The sequence below is a fragment of the Herpailurus yagouaroundi genome, unplaced genomic scaffold (genome assembly GCF_014898765.1).
Source record: "Herpailurus yagouaroundi ecotype Mexico unplaced genomic scaffold, PumYag 67702, whole genome shotgun sequence".
Taxonomy (NCBI): Eukaryota; Metazoa; Chordata; class Mammalia; order Carnivora; family Felidae; genus Herpailurus; species Herpailurus yagouaroundi.
The window spans coordinates 6,814,553-6,831,421 of NW_024420501.1; the positions used below are offsets into that span (position 1 = coordinate 6,814,553).

A 16,869-nucleotide genomic window follows, 5' to 3' on the forward strand; every position below is an offset into this window, starting at 1 on the left:
GTGCACGTGTGGATGAAGACACGTACAAGAGATTACATAGAAGCACTATTACTTTTAGCGTATGAAATCATTTGTTGGAAGACCATTGCAGTTTACCATAGGGAAAGACTTGACGGCAGATGAACAGAAGCATTATTGTAATAGCTCCAAACTGGATACAACCCTGATGGGGAAATAATTTTCATATAGTAATCAACGGAGTACTTACTATACATCAATGGAAAATAGATGAATCCATGCTACATGTAAACTATGGATGAAACTTGGAATAGAAGAATGAGCAAAGAAAGAAGTACAAAGTAGCAAATATTGTATGAAAATGTAATAATGTCCTTTTGACATTACACACACAAACGTAACATCAAAAACAGACAAAAATAGTCAATGGTATTAACTACAAAGATAATGGTTATTTATGGGGAAGATAGGCGAATATCTACTAAGGGTAGGAAGGTATCTTATGACATTCTATTAATACTTTATTTCTTAATCTCAGTTATTTGGGGGAATGTAGAGGTGAACTTTGACAGCTATGTTACGAGTGTGGATTCTTACAACGGCCTCAGTCATTCTTTCATGGGAGCTCATCTCTGGAAGAATTCATGAGCTCCATTGGGAGAATTTCCATTATTTGGAGGATTTTGTTTTCCCTTTTCTCATATGTCTATCTCTAGAGAACTCTGGAACATATTCTCACATTTCAAACATTTCTCTGATAAATGGCATTATTGTGACTGTTCTCCACGGAAGACTAAGACACTGGGGATCACAATACCTCCACTTTCCCACTGCATCTCATTACTCTAAACAGTACCCGTTCACTCTAGGTCATGGCATACATAAGTTACATACAAATGTTATCTTTTTAATTAAAATTTTTTTTGAATTGAATATTGTTTTTATTAAAAAACAGATGAAGGATGGTACAGCCATTATAGGAAACGGTATGGAAGTTCCTCCAAAAATTAAAAATAGAACTACCATATGTTCCAAAAATTCCATTTCTGGGTATATATGCAAAGGAAATGAAATCAGGATCTTGAAGAGATAACTGCACACCCATGTTCGCTGCAACATTATTCACAATAGCCAAGATACAGAAACAACTTGCATGGAATATATATTTTGTATCCTTATTATCAATCCCCATAACTTAAATCCTAAAATCAGGATTTTGGTTATTGTTTTGAGTATTTATGATTGATAAGCAATTACATGTATAAGATAAACAGAAATGCATCCATTCTTCTGCACAATATTTGTTCAGTGCTTATTATGTGCGTTAATCTTCTCTAATTCCCACAACAACCCTGTGGGGTTTATTCTCACAAGGGTGTGAATGTGGAAATTGAGAGAGAGCTTAAGCGACTTGCTCAAGGTCTAACAGCTGCAGTGTAGATATAAAAATTGTAGACCCTGCATTCGTCTCTCTGCCTTCAGAGACTACTCTTTCCACTGTGATGCACACATTCTCTCTCTCTGTGCTAAGAGTGAATGGAACAGAGGAGTACCCCAGGAAGAGGTGATCAAGGAAAGCCTGGCAGAGTAGGTGGCTCAAGGGGAAAATTTAGAGAGTTAGAGCAAGCCACCTGAACAACTGACGAAAGAGAAATCCACCTACAGACAGACATTAACTTGTTCCGGAGTCGGCTACATTCATAAAATACAAGCAGTAGGTTTCCTCCCCAAATTAATACAGTGAAACCCTACTCCTCGATGTGATAATATTAGAGAAGGGAGAGCCCTTAGGAGGTGATTAAGATTAGAGGAGGTCATAAAGGTAGAGCCCTCACGAACGGGTTTAGTACCCTTTTTAGAGTCAGGAGAGTTCTTGCTTCCTCCGCTCCCCCACCACGTAAAGATACAAGTCAGCAGCCCAGAGCTCAGAAGAGGGCCCTCACCAGAACCCAACTATGATCTTGGACTTCCAGCCTCCAGAACTGTGAGAAGTAGCTTTCTGTTGTTAATAAGCCCCCCTCCCCCAGCTATGGCATACTTGTTATATGCCTGAACAGACTAAGACAGGCATCATAGCTAAAGTTTAGTGTGGAAGGGAAGGCATCTGATTCAAGGCAGGGGTGACATCATAAAGAATACATCTATATTAAGGGCTTTGAATGTCACCCTGATGGTGAAAAGCCAAATTCAGATGGTCTTTTAAGTGATCACCACCACATTAAATGACTCCACACTATTTCAATAATCCGGATGCTGAGTGCCTTTAAAAACTCAAATATACTACTACTATATCCAAATATTGACCAATTATTACAATTGTTCCAGAGTACCCACCACTCTTTAGCCCCTTATCCTCAATAATGATGGCCTACACCCGACGATCTGCATACTCCACGCCTACAATGAACATGGAAGATTACTAACAACTCCATGGGCAATTATCTCTCAAATTATGATCAATAATTTTAGATTGGGCCTTAATGCTTTCAAGTAATCCTAGTATTTTTTCTTTTTTGCAAGTCAGTTCTTTCTCCCACCTTTCTAGACTAGTATTCCAAACTTTTTTCCACCTTTTCAAACTTCCCACACTCCCTCTCCACTTCTCATTCTCAGCAGATAATTCTGCTTCCTATTTCACCAGGGATGTTGAAGAATTAGAAAAGAATTTCCAAATGCTCCCACCATCCACACACACCCACCTACCTACATCTGTGCCTATGTAGTCTGTGCCAAATTAGAGACATCTCTACGGCAATTGTTCCCTATTTCTTCTACAGAAACAATTTGCTCTCTCTGATGGATCATTCTAATCAGCATTAAGACACACACACACACACACACACACACACACACACACAGATCAGTTCTCCAAATTAAAAATATACCCTTCGTAAGCTCATTTTTCTTTTATTTACAGCTCTAGTCCTTCTTATATACAGCACAATTTGAAAGCATTGTGTATAAGGTGAGCGCAATCTCTTCCCCCCATCCCTTCTAGAACCCATTTAATCAGGTATTTTTCATCTATCATTCTCTGGATGGTCGCACCTGATGTCCTGACTTTACCATTCAAATGCTGACTGCCAAATATATACTTTCGAGCACTCTCCTGATCCTCTAGACGCATATGGCAAACGGCATTCTTAACATCAGTACTTGAATGTCTAATAGACGACTTAATATAACCAAAGGCCCTGATGTTCCCTTCAAATGAAGTCCTTTTGCAGTGTTCCTCATTTCAGATAATGGCAAATCTTCAAGTTGTTTATGCCAAAAAATTGTTTAGTCATCCCTGACTTCACTCACTGTCACATCTCACATCTAATGTTGTACAAAATTTTGTTGACTGTAACTTCAAAAATACATCTAAGATCCAATCATTATTTATCACTCTCTGTAACAGCACCACCCTAGCTCAAGCCAACAATCATTATTTCTTAATTGGATTATTGCAATAGCCTTCAAATTGATTTCCTGCCCTCTGTTTTTGGAAGTCTTTTCTTTCTACGCTCAATACAATAGCTAGAGTAATCACATTAAGTGTAAGGCAGGATAGGTTATTTCTCAGTTTGAATCCTGCAAAAGCAACCAATTCCCCATAAAGTAAAAGGTTAAGTCCTTACTAAATCCCACAAGAGGCATATTGGCCTCTGTGTACTTTTCCAACCTCCTCGCCAACAACTCTTGCCATCCCTCACTACTCTCCATCTACACTGGCTTTCCTACTATGCTTCCACCACAACGAGCAAGCCCATACCTACATGTCTTTGTCCTTTCTATTCCCTTCCAATTTCCTCCCTGCAGATATCCGTATGGCAACCTCCCTCATTCCACTCAGTTCTGTACCCAAAGGTCACCTGCTCAGGTCATCTGCTTCCAGTTAGGATGTAGAAATCTGTAAAAAGAACACCGCTCCCACCCCAACAACTAAAGAGAGCCAGATAGTCTATAAAAATCATAGTTTAAAACAAGAAACAAAAACAAAAGCAAGCAAACAAAATATCAGAAAGCTGAGATCCAAGAAACCTCACTTCATGGAAGAGAAGAGGTCCATGATTATTTTTGTCCACGGTGGAATAGTGGTGAAAGAAAGTATTTTTCCACAGACTGGGATAAAAAACTAGCCAAAAGTTTACTAAGCTGTAATGCCCATATATTGGCTGGGGTGATCAATTAGAATTTCAAAGATCCCTCAAAACAGAATGAGATTGAATCCATCTGTCAAATCTTTCCCAAGAGTCTTCACGGAGTACACAGAGGGGTCTTCACAAAAGCTAGGGTAATAGCACAAAAGTTCAGAGAGATCCTTTGTAGCTACTCTAGTTCTTAGTAAATCTGAAGCAAGGCAATTTTTTTTCTGAAGACTGTTGGCTGGGCAGATCCCTAAAATACAGAAAGCCTGGAGCAGGAATGGAAAGCAAGGAGAACTCTGAAATTACCCTAAAAGGTGGCAGCCATGCTGGAGAACAGAAAAAGATCTCGGACAGTCAGGGAAACACAAAGGGAGGTAACCCATATTCATGGATAGGAAAACTCAACACTGAAATATTTAGTCTCCCTGCATTTATCCACAGATTTAATACAATCCCAATAAGAATTCCACCAGACATTTTTGAAGAAGTTGGCAAGAGGATTCAAAAGTTCAAAAAGCAGAAGGACGTAGAATAGCCAAAACAGTTTTGAAAAAGAACAAAATCGGAATGATTATCTGATTTAAAAACATATTATAGAGCTACAGTAATCAAGACACTGCAGTACTAGCTTAAGGACAGAAATAAAGGTCAATGGAACAGAACAGAAGGTACAGAAAGAGACCAATGTATGTTCCATGAATACACCAAGTAATTTTCATTGGGAAAGGAAAACCTTTTCAGCAAATGGTACCAGAACACACGGGTATCTGTGTGGAAAAAAGAGAACTTGGACCTTGTACCATAAATCACAACCCAAACATAAATCCCAGGATCATAAGCCTTCTAGAAGAAAGCATAGAACACTTCCCTGACCTTCATGTACGTTAGATTTCTTGACAAATTAGAAAAGCACTAGCTTTAAGAAAATGTTTAGATAACATGGGCTTCATTAACTTTAAATTTCCTTTTCAACAAAAACCACAATAAAATAGGCAAACCCCATACTGAGAAAAATAATACATATATCTGATAAAGACTCTTATTCAAAATGCATACAAAACTTCCAAAAGTCAAAAACAAAAAGGCAAATGATACAATAAAAATTATGCAAATAAACAGCTATTTTTTAAACAAATGGCCAATAAACACACGGAAAGGCATTCAACATCATTAGTCATAAGGAAAATGTACATTAAAACCACAATAAACTATCACTACATACTCTCTAGTACAGCTGTAATAAAAAATTATCCACAATACCAAATATTTGCAAGGATGTGGAACAAGTGGAATTCTCATGCATTGCTAATGAGAGCATAAAATGATGATTTTGGAAAACAATTTGGTAGTTACTTGTAAAAGCTAAATACACATATACCCTACGATAAAGAAATCCCAGTTGTATTTACCTAAGAGAAAGGAAAACATGAGTCTACAAAAAAACTTTAATTGCTATGATCAAAGCAGTCCTATATATAAAAGCCTAAAACAGGGGCGGGGGAGAGCCTGGGTGACTCAGTTGGTGAAGAGTCCTTAAGCGTTTCAGCTCAGGTCATGACCTGGCAGTTCATGAGTTCGAGCCCTGCACGGGGCTCTGTGTTGACAGTGTGGGGCTTGTTTGGGTTTCCTTCTTTCCCCCTCTCTCTGCCCCTCCCGCACTGGTGCTGTCCAGGGTGTCCCTCAAAAAAAAAAAAAAAAAAAACTAAAACAAAAAAAAAAAAAAAAAGCCGAAAACAGAAAGAACACAAATGTCCATCAACACAAAAAAAAGTTATGAAAAACTCACGTTGAATGCTATCCATCCATGTGAAATAACCAACTGGTGCAACCTGCACAACTCCGAGAATCTCACCCACGTTATCTGGAGCAAAAGCAGCGCGGTAACTACAGGCGCACGTACACGTAAACATACCACCCAAACGCTGCACACTTTCACTACCATCAAGTCCAAGAACAGGCAAAACTCTGCTGGAGTCATAGATCAGAAGAGCAACTGGTTGGGGGGGGGGGGGGCGGGGAGGGAGAAGCACTGACTGGTGCTAGCAAAGAGATCTTACGGGGACGTGGAAACGTTCCGCATCTTGCTTCAGGTACTTGGGGCATGAGCATATACAATCGTCAAACTTCTTAGCTGTAAAAAACTTAAATGCACATGTTAATTCTTGGAAGTTAAACCTCAAGAAGTCAACCCGCTGCTTTTATCCTTGAGCCACTTATTCAAAATTTCAATGTCAATACTTCGTAACCCCTTTCCTCATTTCTTTCTTCAGGCCTTATCCCTTCCAGATAGGTTATATGTAATTACATATTTCTTTTCCATCCTCCCCCTGAATATTCATTCCAGGAGGCAAGAAAGTTTTGTTTTCTTCACGGATATATACGCAAGCCTAGAACATTACCTGAAACATAGCAGGTGCTCAATAAACATTTGCTGAATAAGTGGATGGGTTCTCAGTAAACTGAAATTTGTTAAAAACATCCATTACAATGAATCTGTAACATCATCCCTATGCAGTCCAAGAACGGGGGCGCTTAGAGGGGCCTCGGTAAAGGGTCTAGTGTTTTACTGATCGCTGTCACATCCAGAATGGGTACACTGCGTTTTCTTTTCCAGACACAAATGGCTGCAATTTTTGTAAGCATCGGTGTCTCTGGATGGCATAACTATTCACCATCCATCTGGCACTGAAGTTTGGTTGAAGGACGTGCATCAAAATTATGGGGTCGATTACGGAAAATAACTCCAATTATCTCATGTTATATTGAATAAACAATTATAATGAACATTTCATTATTCAAGTCATGAGTTGGTAAATGCCTAGGTGAGATCTGCCTAAGGCCCCAGAGAGAATCAGTGAATAGTATTTATGCCAACTCATGTGTCTGAATGAGAGACGTTGGGGAAAGGAGACCTAGGGGTTCTTTTCTTCTAAAACTTTGTCTTTATTAGACGTTAACTTTGAGCCCATGAGAAGAATATTTGCACATTTTCACACGGATATCAGTATGGAAGTGGCCCAGGACACCCCAATAGATTCCCCAGCAGTTAAATCACAGACTTTCCTTTTAGGAACCACCTGTGACCCTGCCATCCATAGTGTCTCACTATTAACATGTCGATGTACTTCCCGCCAATCTCGTATGAGTTTTCAATAAAATACGAACATCTAACTATTGGTACACTGATGACCACGGTTTTAATGGTCCATTGTTTTCCACTTCTGTAACTTGATCTTTTATCCTTTTTTTTTTTGAAAATTTTGTCATTTCCTTTATTCATTCATACTTTAAGAAACACTGTGCTGGAGAGTACAACTTATATGCCCATAACTTCATGTTCAGATTAAGATTCAAAGCAGGTCCCAAGATCAGTACATTCCTTTCTTTTCCTTTTTCTTTCTAATTTTTGCGACATGCCTGGAGGGAGGAGAGGGACTCCTGACAATAGCAGATGGGATTATTCCGGAGTACTGATTCTTCAAAGGGATGATACGCTTTGTGTCAGTCTCTTTTCTTGTGAGTGACAATTCTGATGATGGTACAAACCCAACCAATCAACACTGCCAATGATATTGTGTTAATACAAAGACGAGCACTCCTGGGATGCCTGGGTGGCTCAGTCGGTTAACCGTCTGGCTCCTGATCTTGGCTCAGGTCATGAGTTCAAGCCCCGTGTAGGGCTCCGCACTGTCAGTGTGGATCCTATCTCTCCCTCTCTCTTTGCCCCTCCCCTGCTGATGCTCGCTGGCGCTCTCTCTCTGACGTTCAAAATAAACCTAAAAAAAAAAGAAGAGCAATCCCGTAGGCTGTTCCCATTGAGAGCCCAAAAACCTCACCGCATACACACAGTAACAAAGCTCTTTAATAACCATGGAATTAAAATGAAGAGTCTGACAGGCTTTGCTTTGCAGAGCAAGTTGTTTTCCTTGTATGATTAACCTGTGCTTCTATTAGAGCTTTCTGTAGCACAGCGCCACTGACAGAAACAGTTAGGCTTAAGGCTTCTCCCATACCTCTTCTATTATAAATCTTGGCCCCTAGAAGACATGCAATTTCAATATCCTGAAATTTCTCAGTTCCTTGACCTCTCCTCATCCAACGATCTCATCTTCCACACAGCGTAGACCATTCACGCCCACATACCTAAGGATTTGTTCAAACCAACTACTGCAATCTCTCCATAGTGTCAATTTCACTCTCTACCACGTCCTATCTTTCCAGGTTGTTTCCTCCCGTGCCACGATGCCAACAAAATTCCATCTCCACTTGTTCATGACCCTTTGATGTCATTTCTCTTCTCCATACCCAGCTTGTTATTAGTTCATTCAAATTTCTCGTAGATCATAAGAAGAACCCCCTCACGTGTTCCCCTCACTCCCTCCCCCCGCTTTACTCACAGTCTTCTCAGAGTAAAACCACAAAACTACTTCAGTCTAACATTTCCTACAAAAATGCAGGAGAACATGGTTGGGGAGCTAGCCATGATGACTAGTTTCATGTAAGATTCATGCTCATTAATCTCAAGTGAGTCTTCAATGCTGCCTCATAATTCTAATACATTTCCTAGTCCATTCTCTCCCAACTCTGAGGAAATGATCTCGTAACTTTTTCTTCCTCCCTCAAAACTCCCAAGGCCTACTTTCTCATCCTTTGCAACCAACTCGTGACTTTGCTTCCTGTTTTCACTAATAACGTTGAAGTAATCACAGAATTTTCTTACTACAGCACTCCTCTCTGACTTCCTCCTACACACACACACGTGTATATAAGAATATACATATATATACATATATATTTGCAGAACAGTGTCCATAACTCTAAACCAATAGATCCTCATCACCATCTCACTTTGAATACCAAACAAAAGTCATAATATATACAAAGGTGAACTACTGATCCCTTCAAACCTGCTCCAGCTATAGTCTTCCTCACCTTGGTTTCCAGCAACATTTTCCTTTTTCGTTGCTGTACCAAAAAAGCTGAAGAATCCTCTTTGACTTGCCTACTTTTCTCCCGCTCCATGTCAGTTTGTCAGGAAATTGTGGTGTTGTGGGTTCAGTCGTGTCTACCTCAAAAGATATGCTGAAGTCCTTACATCCTCCCAGTACTGAACAATGTGACCTTATTTGGCAATGAGGGCATGGCAGATGTAATTAAGATGAGGCCATATGGGAGGAGGATTGGGCTCCAAACCAGTTTGACCGATGTCCTTTTAAAAAGATTTCCTTAAGGACGCCTGGGTGGCTCCGTCAGTTGAGCATCCCGCTCTTGGTTTCGGTCCAGGTCATGAGCTCGCGGTAGCGAGGTCAAGTCCCACCATCGGGATGGGGACTGTCAGCCGGGAGCCTGCTTGGATTCTCTCTCTGCCCCTCCCCCACTTGCCCGCGCAAGCACGCTCTTTCTCTCTCAAAAATAAACTTAAAAAGAACAAGGATTACTTTACAAGAAGATGGCCGTGTAAAGACACAGAGATACACAAGGAGAACACCACGTAATGACAAAGGTAGAAAACTGGAGTTAGAGAACCGTAAGCCAAGAAAACCAAAGACTGCCAGCAAACCAGCCAACCACCAAAAAAGTCAGGCCTAGGCAAGGAAGGACCGATCCCCTGTAGGTTTCAGAAGGAACATGGCCTTACTGACACCTCACGTTTGAATTTCTAGCCTCCAGAACTGTACAAATCATAAATCCTGTCATTTTAAGCCCCCTAGCTGGTGGTACTCTGCTACAGCACTCCTAGCAACTAATATGAGTGCCAACGTCTCTGTTCAAACTCCGTCTGCAACCCCGTCACCTTTCACCATCTCCACTGCTGCTTCCCTGCTCTAATGGGCCCTGCTGGGATGTATTTAGTGACATTCACCTATGACTAGAAACGTTGCTTCTACATGAGAAGTCATTACGTTTCTGAGGAACGTCAGTACCGAATAATTATGAATTCCATGCCAGCCAACAGTATCTAAATACCTACCACAGAAAAAAATAACTTGAATAAAGATCAGCCGGGGCACCCGGGTGGCTCAGTCAGTTAAGCATCTGACTTTTGGCTTCAGGTCAGGTCATAATCTCACACTTTCACGGATTCGAGCCCCGCGTCGGGCTCTGTGCTGGCGGAACCTGCTTGGGATTCCCTCTCCCTGCCCCTGCCCCACTCACACGGCCTCTCAAAAAACAAACTTTAAAAAGAATAAAAATCCAGTTTATGGAAGCAATACACAAATTGCAGCTTAAATTCATGCATTTATACTATGTGTAACACAGCAAAGATTTGTTGTACTTGCCAAGGGAAGAAGTAAAAACTTGACGGTGGATGGCGGTGGGTGGATTAGAGACAGACTGTGATCCTTCGCCAAGTGGTGAAAATGCAGGTAATTGACTTCTAGGCAGCTAATCAGTATCTTCTCTCCAGCACAGTGAGCTAATGCTGGAAAGGTCAATATCTTTGCTTTCCCCATCTTTGCAACTGCCCTTGTCATATTTGTCACATATTTTGCTTAATGCCTAAAGCTGTTCTCATTCTTCTAATTTTTGCACTTTTTTCTTCACAAAATTTCACCGTTTGGGAGTTCATAGTACTCTTGCACTCAAATTGCATTAAAAAATACCATTAGAGCACAGAAAACTACCTCAGGGCAAAATAAAGGCTGAATATGAGAGCACTTTTAATTCCATGGACAAAGGTAATGTGTATGCTCTTTCTTTACTCCATTCACACGCTGTGCCTATACCAAGTAAAACTTTTTGGGCTTCTCCAGATATGATATATGACCCCAATGTGTCCCATATATTCTGACTGGAAATTGTTGAGTAAATAAGAATGTGTGCCTGAAAATCTAAGGGCAAAATGTCATTTCTTATAATGTATTTAATTTGTTTTTGGTGAAAAGCCTTCACGGCCCCAATTCAACACCCTCCCCCCAAAATACTCATCTTGAAAATGATCTAGGTTTTTAACGGCTGTTATGGCAAAATCATTAACGGACTAGGCATTACATGAGCTAAGTTTGTTTTGTTCCATGCTACCCACACATCACGTGACTCTAAATAGTGTTTTTAAGAAAAAAAATTTATTTCTGAGAGTGGGGGAGGGGTAGAAAGAGGGCAAGCGAGGATCTGAAGCCGGCTCTGTGCCGACAGCAGGAAGCCCGATGCGGGGCCCAAACACACGAATTGGGAGATTATGACCTGAGCCAAAGTTAGACGGTCAACCGACCGAACCACCAAGGTGCCCCTCTCAATAGTACACTAAAACCTTGGTTTACAAGCATAACTCATTCCAGAAACGTGCTTGTAATGCAAAGCACTCACATATGAAAGCAAATTTCAAGAACCACTGGCTCAGTTGTGACCGTGTGGCATTCGGCATCACATACTACTTGTATTATAAGACATCGCTTGTCCGTCAAGTTCAAATTGATTAGAAATGTTTGCTCGTCTTGTGGAACACTCGCAGAATAAGTCACTTGCAATCCAAGGTTTTACTGTACTTCTGACAAGGTTCAGAGATCTTAAGACATCCTGCACTAGCCAACAGCTGGTTCTTTCAGCAGAGGGCACAGTTCTTTTAGAGAAGGACTAGATCAGATCAGGGTAATTCCAAGCTTTTCTTACTTTGTTCTTACAAAAAGAGTAAGAACTTTTTAAGTTAAGAACTTTGAACTTTTTACGGAAAGTTCGATCACACTCAAGGTAGCAAAGAACACAGGTAGCAGGTCTTTAAATTGATTATGCTCTAATTACATAATAAAATCCATCAACTCATTTGAGTGAGGGCACGCTCTCTGGTCCCATGCTCCACTGGGCAACCCCATCCTTATTGATAGAGTTGTCCAATTTAGAGAATGAAAATGCAGGAGGGACAGCTAAATTTGAATTTCAGATAATCAGATAATGAGACATGTAATAATTAGACGCAGTATTTGGGATATAATTTTACTGAAAAGATTTGTTTGCCTGAAATCCAAACTTAAGTATCCTGTATTTTATCTTAGCAACCTCATTACTAGAGGATGAGACATCTATTAAAGAATCACATTGTAGCTCACTACAGTCTGCCAAACCACTTCAATAATCCCTCGTGACATCACTCCCATGAGGCACATGACCCCCAATCACCAAGGGTTCTATAAATATGCAATCCACTCAACACCCACTTACAGAAACTTGTAGATCACTTACTAAGTGCTGGGCACTGGGGACACAGGATAAATAAAGCCCACTCCCCAACTTGGAGAAGTACACCCTCCAGAGGAAGAGGCAGACATGTAAACAAATACAACACAGCGTGCTTAGAATAACAGCATTAGCAGATTCTGAGGGGCAACGTGGTGGGGGTGGGGGGATTAAAAAAAATAAAAGAACATAATTAACAAACTGTTTCTGAAACCATAACTAAGACTCTGAGTTTGCGAAAGTCTGTAATAAGAGAAACAGATGCATCCGACTTTTCTGTGAATGATATCTACATGTAATTGTTAAAGCACCTCTCTGAATCTTTAAATGCTGGGACATTGCTGGAAAGCCCAGGCCCTCGACTAAAGAAAATGACATTCGCCTGTGTTAAAGACAGATGGTTTAGGCCTCTTTAATCCATGCAATCTATCTAAATATATCTTTATTCCCAGTGTCTATGCACACTGCTGGTTTATGGTCCTTGGTTGGAATGTTAGCCAAGTCATTTTGTGCAAAAAAGGAAGTGCGTAGGCTAAAGCTTGGATGAGCTCACTAGAAATTACTTTCTATTTTGGGTCTCTAAGTGACTGCGGTTTGGGGATCATAAAATAAGATGGCTTTGTCTTTGGTCACAGCCTGTGTAAGCTTTACATACAGAAAAAAAGAGAAGGTTGTGTAGACAATAGAGAGAAACAGAAAAAGAAAAGGCCTATGAAAGAAGTCTCTTGAAATCGCTTTTCGTTAGCATACGAGCCACCTGGTAGGAACATCTTGAATTGATCAAGCCCTACTTACACAGGAAAACATATTTATGTTGATTATCATTTATCTTGATAGCTTGAATTATTCTTCCCTATTTTGGTATTAGATAAATATAGATTAGCTAAAATAACCTATAGACTACTACTGTTCCAAAGAGGTGACAACAAAGAATGCTAAAATTATTTCAGTTACTCTTTTGTTTGCAGTGACATGGAACACGTTGAATTAATAATTGGTATTCGTGGGGCGCCTGGGTGGCGCAGTCGGTTAAGCGTCCGACTTCAGCCAGGTCACGATCTCGCGGTCCGTGAGTTCGAGCCCCGCGTCAGGCTCTGGGCTGATGGCTCAGAGCCTGGAGCCTGTTTCCGATTCTGTGTCTCCCTCTCTCTCTGCCCCTCCCCCGTTCATGCTCTGTCTCTCTCTGTCCCAAAAATAAATAAACGTTGAAAAAAAAATTTTTTTAAAAAATAATCGGTATTCGTATTTCTATTATTAGTGGGGAATCTAGACTGCATCATTTTCATCAATCATAGTTAACAGGGTCAAAATAACCTTCACCACAAGTCATTCTACAAAACGGAAGCGTCACTATACAAATCTGGTAAACTTCTGTCATGCTCTCGCCCTGTCTGTACTTCTGTGTACCTCCTCTTACAGAGGCACTCATGACCCAAGGGGTTTCGGTTAGTTTTGGAGAGGTGACCGACATCAACTTGGCACCTTTAGAGACACGAAGGTGCTTCTAAGCATTCTGACCCTAAGCTGCAAGAAACATCCGGTAACCGTGAAGAGGTACCAGTATCCTTTGAAGGGATGACAATTCAGTGAGCTGCATACTCAATCCAAATACATACAGGTCAAGGTCCCCAAAGCCTATCTATCTCTTTCTCCTTATGTTGACTCCGACATCAAACTCTAATCTTGATGAGGCACTCTCCATCAGACCTGCACATAAGACCAGTGTGGTTGCTAGGATTAAATACATCACCTGAATCCTAAATACAAATTATTCTGTGTATTTATTTCACAAGACACCTCTCTGAAAGACTGTAAAATTGATAGGTCTTTGCGGTCACAGACTGACCTGGTCCTTCTGGTACTTTTTTTTTTTTTCTCTATGGATATCTATCTTTTCTTTTCTGAAGAATGAAGCAAGCGTGTGCAGATATATTAGATGCAAAGAAAACAATTTCGAATGTTTAATTTCCAAAAGACAGAAGCAAATCTTTACTAATATTCAAGAAAAATAATATATTTGGTTCAATTCATTCATTCATTCATTCAACAATGTTTATCTGATGTCTACTAAAGTGGCAGGCATATTTTCAAATCAAAACAGTGAACAGGGTCACCTGGGTGGCTCAGTTGGTTAAGCATCCGACTCTTGATTTCAGCTAAAGTTATGATCTCACAGTTCATGAGTTCAAGCCCCGCATCGAGCTGTATGCTGACAGCATGTAGCCTGCTTGGAATTCTCTCTCTCTCTCTCTCTCTCTCTCTCTCTCTCTCTCAAAAATAAACAAAAAGACAGTGAACAACACAGACAAATATCGCTGTGCTAATGCAGGCAATATTGCAGATGATAAGTCACTGAACTACAAATCGGGATTCTAAAATACCGTTTTACAATAAAAATCAAAAATTTTTAAAACAAATATGATAAGCTTAATTTATTATGTTCTGAGTACCAAAAATAAGCCTGGGATTGACCAGATGGTGTAGAAGATATTATCATATATTTTATAAATTAGAGAAGACGAAAATAAAACCACGTGGGACCTTTAGGAGAAGGCAAGTTGATTATTTTTACTACATAATGCTTTAGCCGGTACTTCTACTAGGATTCCTACGTTCACCCATTTGCCTCTCAATACCCTGGCTCCTACCTGGCTGGTTAGGAAAAAGGTCACCTTTCCCCCTTATTTAATGGTATGTACACAGTCACAAAAAAGGTGAAAGTGAGAAGTTTAAGTTGCAATGGGAGCACATGACAGGATGAATAAAAGATGAGCGGGGTGGGGGTGGGGCGCGCCTGGGTGGCTCAGTCAGTTAAACATCCGACTTCGGCTCAGGTCATGATCTCGCGGTCCGTGAGTTCGAGCCCCGCGTCGGGCTCCGTGCTGACAGCACAGAGCCTGGAGCCTGCTTCGGATTCCTGGTCTCCGTCTCTCTCTGTGCCTCCCCTGCTCGCGCGCTCTCTCTCTCTCTCTCTCTCTCTCAAAAATAAATAAAGGTTAAAAAAAAAAAAAAGAGGGGCATGGGAAGTTCAATAATTACAGCTCAAGAGAAGCTACAGAAACAGATATGGAGATCTCTGGCTATAAGTAAGTGACTCAGACACTTCGTACTTGACAGTAAAAAAAAAAAAAAAAATACAGAAAATTAATTGCAGATGATGAAGTGGCCTTTATGTAATTATACATATATGTATGACATGAAAGTATGTTGGAGAAGCTTAAAATATCACTTTCAAAGGGTCCAAAGGCAGAAGCAAAGCCATCATGGTCATCAGTAAAAGTTTCCTAGAATTCTATACAAGAATTCAGATTCAAGAGTTTCCTAGAGTTCCATAGAAGAATTCAGATTCAAGAATGGATAGAACGCTCTTGGTTTTGAGAGCGCACGGTGTACACTGTATGTTAGCTAACTGGACAATAAATTATATTTTAAAGAATAAATCATGTGTTCAATGAAAAAAAGGTACAAACTTCCAGTTATTAAATAGATAAGGCACAGAGATAAAAAAAAATACAGCATAGGGAATAAAGTCAATAATATTTTAATAATGTCGTATGGTGACAACTATACTTACTGTGAGCAATGCATAACGTATAGACTTGTGGAATCACTATGGTGTGAGCCTAGAACTAATAATGTATATCAACTATACTTAAAAAAAAAACCCATCTGAAAAAAAAAAGGATAGAATGCTTCAGCAGAATTTGGGAACAACAGAATTCTCTCGCCTAGAATGGCATTAGCTACATCACGTATGCAGGGAAGTACAAGGTGTGTTTGAGATATATGGAGCAGCCCATTTGGTGGGAACACAGGGACAAGAGGGGAAACAGTACAAGATAAAGCTGGAAGCTAGAACTGAGAATCATACTGCCAAGGACCTCAAAGCTGGGGGTAAACATGGATTAAGTTGATGAACAAAAAGCAACACTGAGATTATGGCCAAGTACCAGTATATACGACTACCTGTGTCATACTGGGAATTTACTCAAAGTTTTCATTTTCGTGTTATGTAATGAATTTCCTGATAAGACAGGTCTAATACAGTCACATGGTCTTTAACAAAGGAGGAAAGGCAACTAAATGGAGAAATGATAGTATCTCTTTTCAATAAATGGTGCTGGTACAGCAGACATCCACATGCAAGCAATGAATCTAGACATAGACCTCACATCTTTCACAGAAATTAATTCAAAATGGATGACAGAGCTAAACGTAAAAGGCAAAACTATAAAACTCCCAGAAGATTATGTAGGCTAGGCTTAACCTGTAAGGTTTTATGTATTATTGAGCCCCATTCTAGGACTGGCCAGGAGTACAGAAACAATAAGCTTCTAAGAATCAAAATCCTCTCCCTCCTGCCCTAGAAGACAGAGCAATAGTGCGATGAAAATTCTTCAAGAACGGGCGCCTAGGTGGCTCAGCTGGTTAAACATCCGGCTCTTGGTTTCAACTCAGGTCCTGATCTCGCAGTTTCGGGAGTTTGAGCCCCACGTCGGGCTCTGAGCTGACAGTGCGGAGCCTGCCTGGGATTCTCTCCCCCCCCCCCCACTCTCTCTGCCCCTCGGCAACCCATGCTCTTTCTCCAAATAAATTTTTTTTTCTT

General features: G+C 40.4%; 1 long non-coding RNA gene across 1 annotated transcript in view; it reads left to right on the forward strand.

Moving 5' to 3' along the window:
• Positions 1-397: 397 nt before the first annotated feature.
• Positions 398-16,869, forward strand: part of LOC121025829 (uncharacterized) — a 17,490-nt gene continuing 1,018 nt past the window's right edge. Inside the window, exons 1-2 of the long non-coding RNA XR_005788160.1 lie at positions 398-408; positions 3,850-3,855. This is a non-coding gene — a long non-coding RNA (uncharacterized LOC121025829). The remainder of the gene's footprint in view (positions 409-3,849; positions 3,856-16,869) is intronic.